The sequence below is a fragment of the Pleurodeles waltl genome, chromosome 9 (genome assembly GCF_031143425.1).
Source record: "Pleurodeles waltl isolate 20211129_DDA chromosome 9, aPleWal1.hap1.20221129, whole genome shotgun sequence".
Lineage (NCBI taxonomy): Eukaryota > Metazoa > Chordata > Amphibia > Caudata > Salamandridae > Pleurodeles > Pleurodeles waltl.
This window is the reverse complement of record NC_090448.1, coordinates 877,743,730-877,758,057: the sequence shown is the minus strand read 5'-3', so window position 1 is coordinate 877,758,057 and position 14,328 is coordinate 877,743,730.

Here is a 14,328-nt window from a genome sequence, read left to right as displayed (position 1 = left end):
CTCTACCCATGACTGCCCTTGTGTCCCTAAGAAACGTTTCCTTTATGAGTTTTCCCTTCACGTTCCCCCTCCCCCACCCCATGGTTCCCCGAAGCGCCGTGTCCCTCCCCATGTCCAGCCCTTCCACCTCCCAGTCCTCCTCTGTCACCCTTGGTGTTGCCCATGCCCCTCCCCCTGCTAAGAGGTCAACCCCCCACCCAAGGTCTCCCCTACCAAGATGAAAGCTAAGGACCCTCCTACCAAACCCAAACCCAAGGCCCCCCCACCCAAACCCAAAACCAAGGAGCCCCCGCCCAAACCCAGACCCAGACCTGAACCCAAGGTCCCCCTCCCAAACCCAGACCCCCATCACCATCACAAGACCCCAAACATCCCTGAGGTGCCTGCCTGCCCCCTTGATGCCCCTACACTGTGGAGGCCAATTTGCAGTCAGGCGTGAAGTTGGGGCACTGTGTTGTGCTACCTGTGCCAAGGGCACAATTGACTATGGACTGGCTAATGGCCTAATTTTGTAAATAGTTAATTTAATAATCTGCACTTATGCTATTACATCTGGACCAACCTGCTGTTGGTATTGATGGTGACATAGTTGTCCTGCCTTTCCTTCAACATGGTGGTGTTTGTGGAATTTGGTTTGTGTGTGTGTGAATTGTGTGTATTGGTTCTGCTTCCTGTTGTGCCTGAGTGCATGTGTATCTGGGTCTTCCATTGGTCCCGCTGCTATTGGTGTGTTTGTGTCTGTGATATGATTGTGTAGCTCCATGCATGTGCGTTGCAGAGTTGTGCATTGTATGTAGTGTAATGTGTTGTGGGCCATTGTGTGGTTGTCGTGTGTGCGTCTGTGTGTGTGTGTGGTAATGGCTATGTCAGATGCGATGTATGTTGTGTGGGCATGGTGTGAAATTTTGTACGTTGTATGGGTGTGTATTGCTGTTAACTGGTTGTGAGTAGTCTTGGCCTTTTGTCAGTACGCGTCAGTGTGCAGTTCTATGGGTTGGCAACACGTTTGTGTAGTTGTGACTTTGATGTTGTGTGAGTGGTGGTGTTATGTACATGTGTGTTAGCCTGTGCCGGTGATGTGTATGTGGGTGGGGTGTGTATTGCACGTGAGTGTTGGCCAGGGTGTGTATATTGTTTGTGTGTGTGTGTTTTGTGTGTGTGAGTGTGTAGGTGTCCGTGACTTGGTATGGGTTTGTGGTTGCGTGTGTGCGTAGCAGTCGCTAGTCGTCCCTGATGTGTGTGTTGTGTGTGAATGTGTTCTAATACTTTTCCCTCTAGTGTGTGCTAGGTGGGTGTACTTATGGTTGTAGTCGTCTTCGTCGTCGCCGTCGTTGGTTCTGGATATGCAGGGCGATCAGGAGCGTGGGAAGACTTCAAGTTCTGCTTCCATGGCTGCTTTGAACGTGCCTGTGTTCCCAAAGGTGAGTGTTTCCTTTTATTGCGTTCGGTTCCGTCAGGGTTTTAGTGCCAGTGCGACCGCCCCAGAAATCCTGGCGGTGTGCAGCCTTGTAATACGCTCGGCAGCAACATGGTCCCCGCCGGCTTGGAGATGCTTTCCACTGTCTACAGCAGCCCCTCTGCACTGGCGGTACTTGCAGTGTATTGGCTATGTTCCGATGGGATGACTGTCATGGTTATAATATGGTGGTCTGCACTGCGGGCCTGGCAGCGGTGTGACCACCGCCATGGCGTTACTCAGACCGCCAGACTCCCAATGAGGTCCCTAATATACACAACAAGTGCTTAGGTCTTACGAAATGAGTACCCCTTCTTGGTATCCCGATAAAGCATGCAAGTATCCAAAGATGTCTGGAGAGGTCACCTTACCCACTATTTATTGTGGCATGCTTTATTACTGGTGACCTCTCCACATAAAAATAGGTGGATATCATTTTGATGCACCCAACCAGTTATGAGAGTTCTTGATGATTTTCAACTGGATAAAAGCAGAGATTCAGAATTATACTATAAATATCTTAGCGTATACCCTTACAATGTTACTTGTATTTTGTGGGTAGCCTAGATATGGTTGAAAAGGTGTAAAGGTGTTAAGTGGCTATATGATGAAAAACAATAATTCATCCATCCTAATATCTTGCCAATATAGCTCTGCCTGGTTAAATTCCCAGATGGGTCAACAGCCCTTTTCAGAGCTCATAAAATCCCTGCTTAATATTCATTCATACCATGCAATCAAAGCAGGTGTAAGGCTTTAACACCTGTTGTTAAGTTGCTTTTAAACACCTCCATGGATATGTAATTTAAATTAAGATCATAAAGAGCACAGACATATGAAGTGCTGGCTGGCAACAGATAGCAGGAACATGTGGAATGAGGAAAACACTATATTCAGCCTACAGCAGTCCTCTTCATCATAATAAGGAGTCTCCAACTATCACTTTCCTGAACTCTCATCTTTTGAACTTTACACCTAAACCATATCTCTAGACAGGCAATGATTTTAATATCACCCTTGAGCACCTAGAGAGTATACATTTGGCAACAGCAGAGGAAGCTGAAGAAAGAGGTATTCTGTTAATTGAATCTCCATTTATACCTTCTACGGTAGGTGCATTTCAGCTTGCCCATATGACACTATCTCACTGTGTGTGTGCGTGCAAAAGTCGGACTAAATCAACCAAGAGAGGTCATATAGCCTTATAGGCCAATCCCATGGGCTATACCTTTTGTTAAAGGACCTGAATCTGAGTTATAATGAAGCAGGCTAGACTATTTTCTCTTAGATATCCCACTGTGGGATAAGATACATTCTTATAGTTTAATCTCCAGAACAGATAGTGACTGTTAGAAATGGGGTCTTTGGGTTGGCAGTCAGGTTACCCTCTGTCCAAGCAAGGACCCTCATCCTAGTCAGGGTAAAGGAGAATCACCCTCAGTTAACTCCAGCTCACCTCTTTGGTAGCTAGGCACGAGCAGGCCGGCTTAACTTCAGAAGCAAAGTATTTATACCAACACACACAGTAGTACAGTGAAAACACTACAAAATGGACACCACACAAGTTTAGAAAAATATGTAATATTGATCTAAATCGAACAAGGCTAAACAGACCAAAATCCAACATGCACAAGTCAAGACATGAATTTTCAAAAGTATAAGTGTCATAATCCTTAGAAAACAGTGAGAATTTAGTTGTTACACAAAGTACCTGGTTAGAGTAAAAAATAAAGCCGCACAGGCGAGCATGCGTCGGAAAAGAGTAGCAATGCATTGATTCTTGATTCTAGAGTCGGGTTGACTTGGACGCCCAGGGACGATGAGTGGAAAATCCAGTCGCACAGTATCAGAGAACAGCGCTACGTGGGGTTTGCTTCATTATCAGCCTCCATAAACGGGTGTTGCGCTTCGTTTCTCCAGCCAGCCTTGATGCAGGTGGAGCGTCGCTTTTAGCCGCAGAGCCGGCAGTGCGTAGTTTACCAGTCGGGTTGAGGAATGTGCGCCAAAACTTTCCCGGCACGCCGTCCTGTGCATGGATTTTCATTTGTTAGCGGCCAACTTCACCTTTTAAGGGCCCAGGGACTGGATAGGGCACCACTTGGCAGGGCAAGAGTCTCAGCAGAGAGTCCTGGTGCTGACAGGGGCAGTCTTTCATGACCCTGAGACTTCAACAACAGGAGGCAAGCTCAAATCAAGCCCCTGGAGATTCTTTTCAAGCAAGAATGCACAACAAAGTCCAGTCTTTGTCCTCTTTCACAGGCAGAAGCAGCAACTGGAGGATAGCCCAGCAAAAAACAGTCACAGGCAGGGGGGGGCACTTCTCCTCAGCTCTTCGGCTCTTCTCCTTGGCAGAGGTTCCTCTTGATTCCAGAAGTGATCTAATTTTTGGTTTCGGTTCACTACTTATACCCCTTTCTGCCTTTGATGTAGGCAAACTTCAAAGGTAAGTGTCTTGTTTTTAAGGTCCAGCCTTGTCCAGGCCAGGCCCCAGACACACACTAGGGGGTTGGAGACTGCATTGTGAGAGGGCAGGCACAGCCCTTTCAGGTGTGAGTGACCACTCCTTCCCTCCCTCCCAGCACAGATGGCTCATCAGGATATGCAGGCTACACCTTAGCTCCTTTTGTGTCACTGTCTTGAGGAGAGGCGAGGTGCAAATAGCCCAACTGTCAAACTGACCCAGACAGGGAATCCACATATAGTCAGAGTCACAGATTGGTTTAAGCAAGAAAAGGCATACTTTCTAAAAGTGGCATCTTCAAAACAAAAACACAGTCTAAAAACAAACTTTACCAAAAGATGCATTTTTAAATTGTGAATTCAGAGACCCCAAAAATCCGTATCTCAATCTGCTTCCAAATGGAAGCTACACTTTAATAATAGTTAAAGGCAGCCCCCATGTTAACCTATGAGAGAGATAAGGCTTGCACAGTGAAAAACAAATTTGGCATTATTTCACTGTTAGGACACATAAAACACACTAGTATATGTCCTACCTTAAACATACACTGCACCCTGCCCATGGGGGTTCCTAGGGCCTACCTTAGGGGTGCCTTACATGTATGAAAAGGAAAGGTTTAGGCCTGGCAAGTGGGTACACTTGCCAAGTCGAATTGACAGTTTAAAACCGCGCACACACAGACACTGCAGTGGCAGGTCTGAGCCATGTTTAAATGGCTACTAATGTGGGTGGCACAACCAGTGCTGCAGGCCCACTAGCAGTATTTGATTTACAGGCCCTAGGCATCTCTAGTGCACTGTACTAGGGACTTACTAGTAAATCAAATATGCCAATCATATACATACATATCATATACACATACATTTTACATAGAAGCACTTGCACTTTAGCACTGGAAAGCAGTGGTAAAGTGCCCAGAGTATCAAAAACAGCAAAAACAGAGTCCAGCACACATCAACAACCTGGGAAACAGAGGCAAAAAGTTAGGGTTAAGGATGCCAAGTCTAACACGTGTCCCCCCCAGCTGAAAGTGGGAAGCAACTACCCAACCTCATGGGAGTTCTCATCACTAAGGAAGAAGAATCTGGACAGACCATCAGCATTTCCATGTTCAGTACCAGGGCGGTGTTCCACCATAAAGTCTGCCCCTTGTAGTGAAATGGACCACCTCAACAGTTTTGGATTCTCACCCCTCATCTGCATTAACCATCTGAGGGGTCTGTGATCAGCCTGAAACTTGAAGCGAGTCCCAAACAAGTAGGGTCTTAGCTTCTTCAGCGCCCAGACCACATCAAAAGCTTCACACTCTATTGGACTCCACCTACGTTCCCTGGGAAGTAACCTCCTGCTAATGAAGGCTACAGGTTGATCTAGGCCCTCTTCATTAAGCTGTGAGAGTACTCCTCCTATTCTATGTTCGGAGATGTCTGTTTGCACAACACATTCTTTGTAGTAGTCAGGTGCCTTCAGCTCAGGTGCTGTGCACATGGCAGCTTTCAGGGCATCAAAAGCGGTCTGGCTAGCCTCTGTCCAGATCACTTTCCTTGGTTGCTTCTTGGAAGTCAACTCATTCAAGGGGGCAACAATGGTGCCATATCCCTTAACAATGCCCTCACCTCAGTCTGGGTCTTGGGGGGCTCCCAAGCCAGAATGGTTTCCATTTTTGGCTGTAGTGTGCCACCTGGCCACTCCCTACCTGGTGTCCCCAATACACTACTGAACCCTGCCCTATGTGGCACTTACTGGCCTTAATAGAGAGGCCTGCCTTTTGCAGGGCCTCCAACACTCTACAGAGATGCTGCAAGTGTTACTCCCAAGTGGAACTGAACACCGCAATGTCATCCAGGTAGGCTGTGCTGAAGTCACCGAGCCCAGTCAATACCTGGTTGACCAACCTCTGAAATATGGCATGGGCATTTTTCATCCCAAATGGCATCACTTTAAACTGGAAGTGCCCATTTGGGGTAGAAAATGCTGACCTCTCCTTGGTCCCCTCAGTAAGGGCAATCTGCCAATACCCAGGCGTCAAATCAAATGTGCTGAGATATTTGGCAGCTCCCAACCGATCAATGAGCTCATCAGCTCAAGGGATGGGGTGCGCGTCAGTGACTGCATTGAGACCCCTGTAGTCCACAGAGAACTGGAGTTCTGGGGTGGCACCAGGAGCATCAGCCTTTGGGACCAAGACCACAGGGTTGGCCCAAGGACTGCTAGAAAACTCAATTACCCCTACGGTTGACATCTTAGACACCTCATCTTTGATGCTAGCGCTGACCTTATCAGTCACCCTGTAAACCTTCTGTTTAATAGGTGGAGTGTCCCCAGTGTCCACATCATGTGTACACAAGTGTGTGATCCCTGGGATCAGGGAGAACAGGGAGGCAAACAGATCCAATACCAGGCGACAGTCCCTCTGTTGTTCTGAGGTTAGGGAGGGGGAGAGGTTTACTCCCCCCACAGACCCATCTTTCTCTTCAGCAGACAGGAGGTCAGGAAGAGGCTCACTCTCTTCCTCCACCCCATCATCTGTCGCTAGGAGCTTGGACAATTCAGTCCGCTTGAGATGGTTCACATGCAGGACCTTTAAGGGGTTCCTGGGAGTGCGCAAGTCCACCAGGTAGGTGACTTCTCTCTTGTACTCCACCACCTCAAATGGTCCAGTCCACTTGTCCTGGAGTGCCCTAGGCTCCACTTGTACCATTACCCACACTTTTTGCCCAGGCTGAAACTCGACCAGAGTGGCATTCTGGTCATACCACTGTTTCATGTCTTCCTGGCTTGCTTTTAGGTTCTCTTGTGCAAGAGTTCTGAAGCGGGCAGTCCGGTTTCTGAAGGCCAGCATGTAACTAAATACATCCTGAGGAGGTTTACTGGGGGCTTTCTCTAAGCCCTCCTTTACCCGACTCAAAGGTCCCCTGACAGGGTGGCCATACAGTAACTCAAAAGGACTAAATCCAAGCTCATTTTGAATTACCGCCCTGTAAGCAAACAGAAGGCATGGCAAGAGGACGTCCCACTTCTGCCTCAAGGGATCTGACAGGCCCATGATCATGCCTTTTAAGGTGTGGTTGAATCTTTCAACTAGATCATTGCTTTGGGGTGGTAAGGAGTGGTGAACTTATACGTTACCCCACACTCCTGCCACAGAGACTTTATATAAGTAGATGTGAAGTTGGTACCCCTATCAGATACTGCTTCCTTGGGGAACCCAATGCAGGTAAAAAAAAACATCAACACACGACCCACCACAAGGGAGGTGATTGACTTCAGAAGAACGGCTTCTGGGTACTGGTGGCATGGTCCACCAAGACCAGGATGAACCTGTTGCCCATGGCTGCTTTGGGATCCAGAGGCCCCACAATGGCAATACCAAGTGGGTGATAAGTCATTTAAAGGTCTTGTCTTGCACCAAATGTCCAGCTAAAAGCATATCATGAGCCAGACCCAGTAGGAAGGCTCTGGAGCACCGGGGTACCACCAGCACACGGGGTGACCCAGGCTCAGCAGCTGTAGGTTCACTACACAGGAGGCCGTCCTCCCAATAAATCAGGTGAGATCCTGGCTCCTTGCCAGCAGCCTGGTCTGCAGCCTGCTGCCGCAAACACTCGAGAGTAGGGCATACCTTCTGTGCATCACAGAATGCCTCCCTGGTGGGTCCCCCTTCCTGCTGCCACTGTGACAGCTCAGGGACCTCCCCAGCTCAGCCACCTGTTCCCCTGTAGGCTCCAGGGTGTCACCCTCAGGCTCCACCTCCTACCAGACTGTGGGAATTTCTGGGGCCGGTTTCCCATGCACTTTGCCCTTCCTCTTCTTGACGTTTCCCTGGGCCACTGTTTCAGGCTCCAGGGGTTTCTGACCACCCTGGCGGTTTGCCCTTGACCGGGTGGATTCGCACACCCACCCAGGCAGACAAAGCATCTCCAAGTGTGACCTGTGTTCCACCTCCTTCCAAGGGGAATTCTCCAGGTCATCACCAAGCAAACAATCCACAGGCATGGTTGGACTCACAACTACCTTCAAGGAACCTGAGGCCCCTCCTCCCCATTCAAAGAGAACATGCGCCACTCTGTTCAGGCGCTCTGAGTTGTCCACTGCAACTACTTGGTGAAGTACACAGGAATCTATTTGTTCTTCAGACACCAGGTGACTCCTCACTGTAGTCACACTGGCTCCTGTTTCTCTCGGAGCCTCCACCCTCTGCCCATTAATGATCACCAACTGCCTGTACTTTTTTAGTGTTCTCAGGCACTAGGGTTTTCTGGACCATCTCACTGTCCCCTAGTGGGAAAAGGGTCACCTCAGCTGGCTCTCACCCACCTGGAACCAACTCCTCCCCAAGCGCTACACTGGCAAAATCCTGTAAATGAGAACCAGTGGGTCCGGTGTACCCTTGGGACATTTGGGATCCACTCTCACATGACCCACCTGGTCACATGCATAACCATGGTTTCTTTTCACTGGGGGCTAGGAATCCTTACCCTGGGAACTAGGTTGGGGCCCTTTAGAAAGCTGTTTACCCTTAACCCCCTTTTCTTCTGCGAGGGACCCTATCCACCCTAGGCGTGGTATCCCCCATACCTCTTGTGGACCCAGGTGCTCTCCCAACAGTCCACTTCCTGCGCTAGCTTCCTGGGATCAGTCATATTGCTGTCAATTAGATGCTGGCGCAGCTCTGGAAAACATAAACTGTACAAGTGCTCCCAAGCAATTAAATTGTAAAGCCACTCATATGTTGTCACCTTACTGCCCCTCACCCAACCATCCAGTGAACTGCAAAAAGAATCAACACATTCCAACCATGTTTGAGATTCCTTCCTCTTATAGGACCTAAACCTTGTCCTACTACTGCTCAGGGGTGAGACCATACCTTGTAAGAAGGGTGTCCTTCATGATAGAGTGAGCCCCTGTGGATCCCCTAAGGATGTCAGACTATCCCTCCCCTCTACCTCAAAGTGCTGCCACAGACCCGCCCACCATTGAACTTCAGGAACTAGATTCATATGCAGAGCAGACTCATACCCCTTGAACCTCAAGAATATGTCATCCTCCCTTTTGTAATCCTTCACAAGGTCTTTAGGAATGTGGAACCTCCCTTCAGGCTGCACTGTGAGATTGCTGCCACCATCCCTACTGGACTGGCTCCTATGATCCAGCTCCCTCGAGCTGAGCTCATGAGACAGCAGTAACTTCTTCTCTATGGCCATCCTCCTTTCTTCCATCCTAAACTTTTCCAACTCCAACTGGTGAGCCCTCTCTGCCTGTCTGTCCTGTAACTCTTCAGCAGTCAGACACACTGCTACCTGCCCTGGAGACCCTCTCCCTGGACATAACAGGCCCACCCACTATACCATTGTGCATGGATTGCACCTCTCATCCTCATCCTCCTCTTCTGTATGCCCCTCAGCTTCCCTGGCTCTCACCCACGCTCTCAGTGCCTTCTGCAGCTCCCTTAATGGGACAGACAAGATTCTTGCAGGACTGCCTCAACTGAGAAAATGTGTAGCTCTCCAGTTTCCCTAAGTCAAAAGCAGCTCCAACTGATGCATCTCCAGATTGAGACATGACGAGGAATCAACAAACGTGCAAAGTTCCAAGGCGGAAAAAGAGATCCCAATGAAGTTCAAAACTCAGTCAAAGATCAGCAAAAATATGGAAGTAGGGAAAAAAATCCAAAAAGAGAAAAAGAGAAAAAGCAAAACAAAGTGTATGTGGTCCCGTTATGGTCCGCACTGGAAACAGTGGTGTACACTTAAGCACTGTATGTCAAGTACAAATACAAGTCCAATCCTCACCGCTGGGACCCCGCCATGAAAAGGCTGGTGGAATGAGGACTTGTGATCATCATGGCAGTGCTGAATTCAGTGCCACCGTAGCTGACCATGACTCTGACCACCGCCACCGGGATGATTGCCGCTGCAGGTTTGGCAGTCCTCGGACCCCAAACTTGTAATTTGGCCCCAATACATTTGCTGTGGATTTCTCTTAAGTCAATGGGTCTGCTTGTCTTATTGTTGTCTTTTATCAGCAGATTGCATGAGTATAGTTGCGCTCAGGTGCGCAGCGGCATGTCGAGGGAGTTAGCTGATCACATACCAATGAAAAGAGGGGAAGACAAGGTGGGGGCCTTGCCCCTACTCTATTTTCCCTTTAAATTATGATTTTACCATCTTGCTGGTTTGTATATGATTCCCCTCAACTTACCGCCCTGCCTATACCAACATTGTGTTTTACAGAAGACATGCTTCTCTTATCTAGAACTCCTAGAGGCTTTCAAAATCTGTTAGCTAAATTAAAAAAACTACTGTGATTACAAGGTTCTAAAAATCAACATCTTAAGAAACAAAATACATGACCCTGACCCTATAGATCCTTCAAGGGTAAAATCTGCATGGGCTCTTTATATTTAGAGAAGATGGAGAGTTTTGTCTACTTTGGTATAAAGATAGATAGCAAATCATCATGGGGACCACTGACAGAGCAGAGCAGATCCATTCTTCAACACAGAGCAAGCGCTCTAAACAGTCTCCATTGTGTAACAACCATAAGATCTGTGTCCCGAGGGGGCGTGGCCAAGATGGCGGCCAGAGCGGACGCTTGAGCAAAGAGCTCCGGTCGCGGCCCACCTTCTTGCTGATTATCCTGGTCCCTGCCGGGCACAATATCGATGAGGCTCCCCCCCTCGTACCGGGGGTGACTCTCAAGCAACCAGAACTGGCCGCAGTCTGCCCAGCAACGGACCAACGGGTCCAACGGAGTGAGGTGCGTCTGGCGCCCCGGACCGGAAGCCGAGTCAGCCCGCCCGAGGCTGACATGACGTGCATGCGGCAGCGGAGCGACTCCGTTTGGCTCCCCGTGGGGCCGCCGGAGCCTCGGGGCGGGTGAGCCCGAGTGGCGGCGCCACCATGCGCTGGGCTTTCTGGCCGGAGAGCGGCCGCGGGAGCTCCGCAATACCTGGCTTGGCCGCGACCTGGCGGAGCGGCCCTCAACCAGCGGGATGCGCGGAGGAGGAGCGCGGCCCTCCTGCTGGTATTTGCCACCCCGGAGGCCTCGCAGGGGCACTCACTCCACCCGGAGCCACCGCGGTGTGTGTGCTCGGCCCCATCCCTCTTGGGCTCGACCTACGAGCACGCCGACACCAGGATCGGGCGCTGATCTCAACACATCGTTTTGCCCCTGGCCTGGGGACACAGACAGAGTGCAGGTACCTGAGGGGGACTGGGGCCCTGACACTTCTACTCAGCCCCCCCGCTGCCAGCGGGGGCTGGGCCTTCCATGGGTGCCAGGACACATCGAGTGACCGCCCCTCCCCCGCACTGAGAAACGGAACAACAACGCGCTAAGCCCTCAAGGTATTAACCAGCCACGTGCTACGGACCCGAACAAAGGGGGAGCAAATCGAAACGAATTAATGTAAGAGGTCGGTGCGTTGTGCAGAATGCAAGACAATAATAAACTGAAGGCTCCATGCGAAGCCACAAGCAGGTAAAAGCAGAATCTACCGCACCTGCCCCGGGCCAAAGGCGGCCAACTCTTAACTCGACACAGAGGATTGGGTCGACAACATAATTACAAAAAGGCTTCAAGCAGCAAACAACTACACCGGAACAGTTCCAAAAGAACGCAATCACGTTTGCACTACCGGTCGCACTAAAATCACCCACTCTAAAGGCGTAAGGCCCCCCGCCTCGCCCTACCAGGGTACGCAGCTGGCTCCTCGCGGCCTCACCCTCCCTGGTCACACAAGTAGCACCATGGTCAAACCTAAGCACTCCAAAACTGGGACCTCCTCGGAGGGAGAACTCCCCCCTTCCGCAGGCCACCCGGACATGCAATCTGAAACTTTACTCCAACTGAACGAAACACTACGCATGCACTCTCTGCAGTTCGACAAAATCATGCAGGCAGTTATGGAAACCAAAACCTCGCTGGAAGGGAAAAACGATGCCACGGTGCTGGAGGTCTCCCTACTCCGTGCAGACCACCGCAAGCTGACAGACAGAGTGCACAACACTGAACTGTCGCTAAAAAATGTTCAACCGGAGATGGCAGACATTAAAAACAAAATCAAACAAATGGAAACCGAGCTGGCACAGCTGCAGCGCAGGGCTGAAGAGACTGAGGGACGCTCAAGACGCAACAACATTAGATTCCTCGGCATCCCTGAACGATTGGAACTACCAAATACCGAAGACTTCTTGGAAACCTGGCTGAAAGAAATAATGAAAATTCAAGATAACACGAAATTGCCAATGATAGAGAGAGCACACAGAACCCCGGGCAGGCCCCCGCGGCCCGGAGCTTCACCTCGACCCATGATAGCTCGGTTCCTTAACCATAGAGACAGAGACTCTGTCCTTCAACACTTTAGAACCTCTAATCAAATCAGCCTGGAAAACAGTAACATGTCTGCCTACCCGGATTACACGATGGAAGTACAACGCAGAAGAGCAAACTTCATAAAAATTAAACAACTCTTGCGACTAAATAACATTACCTACTCTCTTATGTTTCCAGCCCGCCTGCGTATCATCATAGACGAGAAAACGCTTATGTTCCCTACCCCAGAGGAAGCATGGACATGGATTCACGCCAAAGGCCTGAACAGCCCTCCAACGGAAAAAACAATAACTGAGGAGTGGATAACCCCCAGCACCAGGAGGAAAAAACAAAACAAGGCAACATCGCGTCCAACAAAGTCTCAAATGGAAGCCGACCAAGCACAAATACTAAAGGAGACCAGCACCTTCACCCGATCGCAAACTGACACCCGAAGTGAGACAGACGTCACCGACAGCGGATCCCCAGGAGGGGAATCCAGTGCATCCTTCTCCCCCCTTTTGGCTGGTCCTGACTTCACCCCGCGCTCTGCGGACGAACTCTAGACCCCAACTGCGAATCCGAACAGTACCGTCAACGCGACCCTGGTCGGGGTTCATGCGCCCCCCGCCTCCCCTGAGGCCAAGCGGGGAGCTTGGCAATTTCTTCCGGACGGCGTCTGACCGCCTGCCACTGCGGCTGAGACTTAAGCAATAATTAAAGCAGACAAGACCACAACCTGAACCATGCAGGGACAGAACTATCCTGTAGTCGGGCCTTTCGACGCCCGGCCATCATAAACCCACGCCACCCGACACCCCAACCACTCCCGAATGGAACTTGTTCTTACAGACTGCAGTTTAGGCACCGGTTGTGCCACTACGTTCACCTCCGGGCTTTACCCGAAATATCCTTTTGCTTGTTATTTTTTCCCTCTTCACATTCTTTATTCTCTCTTTATAATGTTTTCTATTAGACCGGGGGGGCTTTGGGGATGGGGCGAATGGCGGGGGGGATCCGTGGGGAGGATGCGCATACTAGACTAGCGGCTATTAGCAGAGGCGCTTCGAACTGGGTCCCCCTGTCCACAAAAGCAGACGCACTACAACCTAATCCAACATGATGAACAAGGAACCAATATATAATATAATGACTTGGAACATTAAGGGAATGGCGGGCTTAAGAAAACGCAATAGGATACACGCACACCTAAAACGTCATCATATCCACATAGCCATTCTCCAAGAAACACACATCACCCCCGGCGATGTCCCCTGGCTGGAAAAGAAGTGGGGCGGACAAATTTATGGATCGGGAAATTCATCATTCGCTAGAGGGGTCCTGACATGGATAGCCCGGGGGTCCCATATATTATAAAACACAGTGTCACTGATGTGGAGGGAAGGTACATACATTTAATAGGCCGCTTGGACGGGGAACTAGTGACACTAAACGGACTGTATGTCCCGAACTCCGGACAGAGTGAATTCCTACAAAAAATGATCTCACACCTATTGAATGACCTTCTCTCTACATGTATTTGGGGCGGTGACATGAATTGCGTTTCACAAACAGACAAGGATAGATCACACCCCCCCCATTGCTGCCTCTCTAGTAACCAAAAATTCGCAGATGCTACGCCAATGGATGTCAGATCGCCGTCTCACAGACATTTGGAGACATATACACCCTTATGACCGCGAATAGTCCTACTACTCCCCAGGGCATCTCCTCCACACCCGCATAGATCTTATCCTCACCTCACAAGACATTACATGATTTCTCAATCGTTTAGAATCGAGAGAGGCACCAGACAGGGCTGTCCTTTATCCCCACTACTATTTGCCCTCGCGGTTGAACCCTTAGCAGCTCGACTACGGGTGGCAGCCCCCTTATGGGGCGTCCGTGATGACCACATATATCACATAGTGTCTCTATACGCGGATGACGCACTCATTTTTCTCCGGAATTATACAGAATCCCTGACCGACTTGCTGAGATTACTACGCAGGTTCGGCACGCTGGCTGGACTGAAGGTAAACTGGTCAAAATCGTGCATTTTCCCCTTGTGCCCTCTCCCCGAAACACATAGATT